Genomic DNA, 7,481 nt, shown 5'->3' with positions numbered 1-7,481 from the left:
GAGAGAGAGAGAGAGAGAGAGAGAGAGAGAGAGAATTTAAAATAAAACAATCAGTGGTGCCAGATTCCTGATGGAGCATACCTTTTTTTTCTTAAAGATTTATTTTATTTTTTGGTTTTTTTGAGACAGGGTTTCTCTGTATAGCCCTGGCTGTCCTGGAACTCACTCTGTAGACCAGGCTGGCCTCGAACTCAGAGATCCACCTGCCTCTGCCTCCCAAGTGTTGGGATTAAAGGCGTGCACCATCACTGCCCCTTATTTTATTTTATGTGTATGAGTACACTGTAACTGTACAGATGGCCATGAGCTATCATGTGTGTGGTTGCTGGGAATTGAACTCAGGACCTTCTGCCGGCCCTTCTTGCTCCAGCCCCAATCACTTGCTCCGGCCCTGCTCTGGAGCATACCTTTTAAGTTCAGCCCTCAGGAGGCAGAGGCAGGCGGATCTCTATGAGTTTGAGGCCAGCCTGGTCTACAAAGCAAGAACTACTTAGTCACTGACTCAGAAAACCAAAAAAAAAAACAAAAACAAAAACAAAAAAACAAAAACCGGGGACTGGAGAGATATGTGGTTCAGAGCCCTCAGTGCTCTTACGGTGGACATGTTTGGATTCCAGTACCCGAATGCAACCTCTTGCAAACCCAGCCTCAGGTCATCTGATGCCCTTCTGACCTCCATGGGCACCGGCATGCATAGGCACAGAGACACACACACATACACATACATACAGGAGATCTGATGCCCTCTTCTGACCTCTGTGGGCATCGGCATGCATAGGCACACACAGAGACACACACACATACACATATACACAGGAGATCTGATGCCCTCTTCTGACCTCCATGGGCATCGGCATGTATAGGCAGGCACACACAGAAACACACACATATACACGTTGCTTTTAAAGCGAGTCTCGTTTTGTTTTGTTTTTTTGCATCAGGGTTTTTCTGTGTAGCCCTGTCTATCCTGGAACTCACTCTGTAGACCAGGCTGTCCTTGAATTTAGAGATCTGCGTGCCTCCTGAGTGCAGGATTTGGAGTCATGTACCACCATGCTAGGCTTTAAAAAAAAAAGTCTTTTAAAAAAATTCAGGTGTGGTGCAACATAGCTGTAATCCAAGCACATAGGAGGATCCTGAATTGAAGGCCAAATCGGATTACATAACAAGACCTTGTCCCAGAAGAAAGGAAAAAAGATAAACAGAATAATGTTAGGTTTGGTAGCTGCCAAGAGGAGAATCAGACGAAAATTTATTATTGTATTTCACAAAAAGCTGTTGGTACCTTTTGAACCCTGAAGCATGCGCACATAAGTATTCAAATGCACATAAGCAGTTAAAGCCTGGCTGGGGAATTAGAGCCATGCCAAGAAACTACATAGGTAAAGCCATAGAATCGCAGACTTGGGCCACAGCACAAGGCAGCTCACTCCAAGCGCCCATGAGTCACAGGGCCAGCTAGAAGATAGAACCCAGGGAAGGCGTCAGGGTTCTAGATGTCTGTGACTTAAGCCGGAAGGCGTGGCAACAGCAACCCCAAGAGGAGGGAGGTGGAGTATCAGAAGGCAATGGACGGGTAATACACCTCTGGAGACAAAGACAGATTCCTGACACAGCAGAGGCGAGGTCCAAGGCTGGGAACCTGTCTCCTGAGTCTACCTGCGGGAGGTAATTGCTCCCTGGCTTTAGAAGTGTGAAGGATGAAAGCATTTCCTTGCGTTGAGGGAGTCCGCAGGAGCCAGGCTGGGTGGTGCTCACAGCTGCCCCAAGGGAGCTGGGTTGTTCCCTTCCCACACGTATATGCCATCCAACCCAGACCTGTCAGTGCATGCCAGTGGGAGCATGGGGATGTGTGAACTAGCTAGGATGCATAACTGGGAAGGACAGAGCCACAGAGACAACCAGGATGGGCTGGCTAGTGCACCAAACAGAAAGGAGCACTGTGCCTATCTGTCTGGAAACCCAGCCAAATTGGCAAGGTGACTGACTGACTTTCTTCTTAGTCCTCCTGACGGCCTGTCCTAGGCTCTTGCCACACCCCCTGTAAGATATTGTGAGATTCTTCCCAAGGGCAGTGGCAGCCCAAAGATTGTCCCCAAAGAAGTCTCTGTCCTGGCTCAGGCCCTGCCTTGATGCCCTTTATCCCAGAGTCAGGGCAGAGGAATTGTCAAGCGTCACCCCCTCCCTGCCCTCAAGGTGCCTGAGTCACTGTCTAGGCATTGGGCACCTAGCAGGCCAGATGAAGTGGAGCCTGACTCTCCCATGGACAAGCGAAGCAGTGAGCTGAAGAAGCCAGAGCACTGGTTTCTGCTCAGACTTGCCTGGGTTCGAATCCTGCTCCCTCCATTTACTAGTAAGGTAACCTTGGACAAGACACAGAGCTGCTTGAAGCCTCATTTCCACAATTATAAAATAGGTATCTATGTAGCACTTCCTTAAGTGCTGAGTGACTAATATAGCAGGCAGCATTCAAGGTGCCAATAACAGAGTAGTGAGCAGCAGACCCTGTCCCCTTGGGGCTTGCAGTAGCTAGAATGGCTACATGTATTTTAGGTTTAAACAAGATAATATAAGGGATCCTGGGGATGCTTACGAACCGCTGCTGTTTGTCCAGAGTGCTGGATGGTTTCCAATGTCAACCCGATGCAACCTGGAGTCACCTGGTGTGCTAAGTCCGTGTCAACTTACCAGAAGTTAGAGTCATCAGAGAGGAAGGAGCCTCAAATGGAAAAAAAAAAAAGTCTCCATAAAACCAGGCTATAGGCAAGCCTATAGAACGTTTTTCTTACTGATTCATGGGGGGAGAGGCCAGCCCGTTGTGGGTGGGGTCGCCCGTGGGCTGGTAGTCCAGGGTTCTATAAGAAAGCAGGGTGAGCACGTGATAGGGAGCAAGCCAGTCAACTACTCCTCCATGGTCTCTGCAGCAGCTCTTACCTCCAGGTTCCTGTTGGGGTTCCTGTCTTGGCTCCCTTCAATGATGGATCACAATGTGGAAGTGTGAGCCAACTAAAACCTTTCCTCTCCAACTTGCTTTTTGGTCATGGTACTTGATCACAGCAGTAGAATAGAAACTCTTAAGGTACCTGGGAAGAAGGAACTTCAACTGAGGAATTTCCCAGATCACATTTGTCTGTAGAGATCTGCGAGAGATTGTCATGGTTGATAATTGATGTAGAAGGGTCCATCCCTCTGTGGGGTGGCACCGTCCCAAGACAGGTAGGTCTGGACTGGATAAAATCAGTGTAGCTGAGCAGGAGCCAGAGAGCAAAGCAGTAAGCAATGTCCTTTATGGTTTCTGCTGCAGGTTCCTGCCCCGACTTCTCTCAGTGATACACTGGGACCTGAGGGACAGTATAAAATAAAGTAAACCCTTTCCTCCCCCAAGTTGTTTTTGGTTATCATGTAGTGACACTGGATGAGCATCATCTAACGTATTGTTCCTCTTGCCTGGGCATGCTTTCTATTGATATGAGAGGGGATGTAGTGACCTTGGCACTCAGGCATTATATAAACACAGTCTATAGATCTGGAGTTGAAACACAGAAGCTGGAAGGCTGTGGTGATTAGCCCCAAAGCCCTTCAGTGATCCAGCAGTTCTACTGCTTCAGGGACTGATCACCGCTCACCAGTCACAATGGTCTCCAAGCACACAAACACTGCCTGGGGTATGTGGTTTCCAGCCTCACTTTCACTAGAGGAATCAGGAGCTGTCCCCTCCACGGATGGGTTGTCACTGAGTATCTGCCCATCTGGTTGGATCCCATGTTCCAGGTAGTAAAGCTCCCAGTGGGCACTGGCCTTCTACACACTGGACTGCCCCAAGTGGACTGAGACGCACTCACGCTGGGCAGGCAAAGGACAGCTTTGGAGAAACCTCCACCTTGCCCGAGCACAAGCTCTTTTCCTTCTGCATTGTTTAGTTGAGAGTCAAGGATGGCGGGCTTGCTCTCCTTGCCCCACCTCCCAGGTCTAAAATTTTACTGACAGCATTGAGGGCTGTGCCAAAACTCTGGGGGAAACAGATGTGGGCAGATCTAAACTTCTAGTGCCTTACTTGGTGACTAAGCACCCTGGGGAAGGACAGGAGAGGATCCAATGGGTCTGGCAGAGTGTGATAGTAACCCATCTATGTTCAGAAAGAAATGGGAGCCAACAGTGAGGAAAGCAAGAGAAAATAACACAGAGATAATGATGGGGGGGCGGTAATACCAAGTTTGGCATAACGGATCTCTCTGGCAGAAGGAAGTGGAAACAACTGGAGGCTTGGTAGCCAGCGCTTATTATATCATTCCTTGTACTTTATTCTCTGTGCCTTTTTTTTTTTTTTTTTTTTTTTTTTTTTTTTGCGTTACTGTGTTGGTTCATCATTTTATTTGTTATCATTGTTGGTGAACTCAGGACCTCACGCATGCCCAGCAACTGCTCCATCTCTGTAACTTCATTCTCTGTCCTTAAAAATTAGTTTGTTAAACCGGGCAGTGGTGACACATGCCTTTAACCCCAGGATTTCTGAGTTTGAGGCCAGCCTAGTCTACAGTGAGCTCCAGGACAGCCAGGGGTACACAGAGAAACCCTGTCTCAAAAAAACTAAAAAAAAAAAAAAAAAGTTTGGTAGTGGCACACACCTTTTGTCCCAGCCCTCAGGAGGCAGAGGCAGGCAGGTGGATTTCTGTAGGTTCAAGGCCAGGCTGATCTACAGAGTCTACAGAGTAAGTTTCAGGACAGCCAGGGCTACAGACAAACCCTGTCTTAGGAAAAAAAAATTGAGACAAGGCCATACTAAGTTGCCCATGCTGGCTTTGAACTTGTGATTTTTCTACCTCAACCTCTCAGATAGCTGGAGTTACAGGCCTATGCTATCATGCCTGACTAATATTTTGTAACATTTAATGAGGATGTTTTATTCATAAACCTAACACACCACTGACTTTTAAAAAATATGACCTAAGGACCTTGATTTATGATTTTTAGGCGAATGGGATTTATTCAGAAGTAATGAACATCTGAGAGCTAGGGTGCTTCTATTTCTCTTATATAGGACTCTTAGCCTTCGTACTGATATCCTCCTAGTAAGATATAGGTGATAATAAGAGCCCTCTCCTGTGATGAATGACTCTGAGAGTCAAATGAAAGAACACTTAAGAGGCTGGGGAGATGGCTCAGCGGTTAGGAACACTGACTGCTCTTCCAGAGGTCCTGAGTTCAATTCCCAGCAATCACACAGTGGCTCACAACCGTGTATAATGAGATCCAATACCTTCTTCTGGAGTGTCTGAAGACAGGGACAGTGTACTCACATACAAAAAATAAATTAATTAATTAAAAAAAAAAAGACTACCTAAAAAAAAAAAAAAAAATGCCTACCTCACTGTCTTAGTACACACCGGGTACTTCATGCTTGTTGGAGCTTTCTCAGCCTCCCATATCATGATAAAAGAAGATAATGAGTTCATCTTGGAGAGAGTTAGTCATTCAAAGACTCAAGAACTCCTCAGGTATGTGAGAGAGGGAGCCTGATTTGCCTCACCCAGTGTCTGGCAAAACCAGAAGTATCCCTGAGCCTACTCAGGCTCTGTCCACAGAAATTAGACACAATTCTGGCCCCAGGAGCCAGCAGCCTACGCGGGATATCTGGCTTCTCAGAGAACAATGTTCCATGCTGTAAGGCAGCAGGTTTGGAACAAAGAACTCACCTCAGGAGACACATTTTCTTTTTCTTTTTTTTCACCTGCCTGAGCTTCCTGAGCTCCTATTTCTGTAAACATGGTAGAATCTCCTACCCAGAAGGCTTTGCTGCCGGGTTGTTTGGTTCCCCTTGTGTAAGTACTAATTAGATGCCTCCTTGTACGAAACTCTTCTTCAGGGGCAATCCCCTTAGCTAAGTGCCTCCCCCAACCCACACTTCACAGTGCAGGAAACCAACTCTCAGAAAAGTTAGGCAGCTTTCTCAAGGTCATTGAGCAACAGCAGACATGTTCTGAGCGGGGACAGTCTGGCTCCAACCATGCCCTTAACTGTTCTTCTATCTTCCCCGGTGGAGAGACAGTTGAAGATATCAAATGTGCCTGGCCTGTGTACAACCCAGCCCAATAAATGCAGACGCGCTTCTTTTCCCCTCTCTCTCTTTCTCTTGCTAATACGTAACTGAAATGAGAGGCCAGTCAAAGGTGTGACACACGAGCAAGACATGAGTGACAGTGTGTAGAAGGACATCTCTCCAAAGCTGTCCTTTAACAGCTGAAAGAAGGCAACACCAGGGCCCCAGCAGTCTGCATCAGTCAGCGGGTGCAGGGTATGAAGATTCAGCCAGAATGAGGTGTGTGCACTTTCTGCTCAAATGCTCGTCACCTCTCTGCTAATGCTTGCCCGTGAATTCAGAGCCTTTGAAGAGCCCTGCTCCTGAGCCTAGGCTGCCCTTCCTCTGCTCCATTTCCTGTACATGTTCCCCTGTTCCAGCAAATACATATGGAAGCCTCACTCAAATTTAACATTGCTTCACCACATGCTATAGCCCCATGAACATCTGGACTCCCACGTTTCTTTTACCCTGGATCTACTGGGCTCCCCACCCCTGCTTACCATGCTGGCTGGCCAGGAATGACTGAAGTCTGATGCCTGTGTGTCTGCCACTGGGCAGAAAGGTGAATCTGTGAGAGACCTACTCCTGATCTCTCTATCCTCTCTGGTGGCTCTCAGTAGGGAATGTTAAATACATACATACATACATACATACATACATACATACATACATACATACATACATACATACAAAAAATATAAAAAAAAAAAACCCACTGTAAAAAAAATTCTACGAAAAAAACCTTCTGTGTCCCAGGAGAGCTAGCCTATTGACTGTTAAAAGAACAGCAGCCAAGCACCCCAGAGCCCAATCTGAGTCCAAACAGGGGAGCTGAGTGGGATAGACAAGAGAGAGGCCAAGACTAGTATCCAGGCTGGTGTCTGTTGCCAGCCATACAATCCCATTCCCTGGCTGTCCCTCATAGCCAGCAGAGGGTTTTGAAATCAACCCCCTAGAGCAATACCTCCTCCTCCTCTTCCTCTTCCTCTTTCCTCTCCTCCTCCTCTTCCTCCTCTTTCCCCTCCTCCTCCTCATCCTTCCCCTCCTCCTCCTCCTCTTCCTTTTCTCCCTTCCCCTTCTCTTCCTCTTCCTCCTTCTCTTCCTCCTCCTTCTCCTCCTCCTCCTCCTCTTTCTTTTCCTCCTCCTATTCCTCCTCCTGTGATAGGCAAGTGCAGCCAGTGGCTTGTGGACAGGACTAAGATGATGAGTCCTCAAGCAAGAGTTAAAACCTAGGGCATTCTGGGTAGAAACACAGAATGTCATGAAATATAGGGAACCAGAGTCTAAGAAAACCCATATCTAAGACCTACAGGTCTAAGACCTTCTTTTGCCCGGGGCTTTCTCATCTGTCCAATTTGAAGGAGTGATAAGAGTTTCTTTTTTTTTTTTTTTTTTTTTTTTT

At 47.1% G+C, this 7,481-nt stretch overlaps 1 pseudogene; it reads left to right on the top strand.

Moving 5' to 3' along the window:
• LOC116089468 overlaps positions 1-7,481 on the top strand; it is a 17,354-nt pseudogene that overhangs the window by 3,431 nt on the left and 6,442 nt on the right.

Source organism: Mastomys coucha, unplaced genomic scaffold (genome assembly GCF_008632895.1).
Source record: "Mastomys coucha isolate ucsf_1 unplaced genomic scaffold, UCSF_Mcou_1 pScaffold14, whole genome shotgun sequence".
Classification (NCBI taxonomy): domain Eukaryota; kingdom Metazoa; phylum Chordata; class Mammalia; order Rodentia; family Muridae; genus Mastomys; species Mastomys coucha.
The sequence above is the reverse complement of the archived record's forward strand: the minus strand, read 5'-3'. Positions and strand labels throughout refer to the sequence as shown.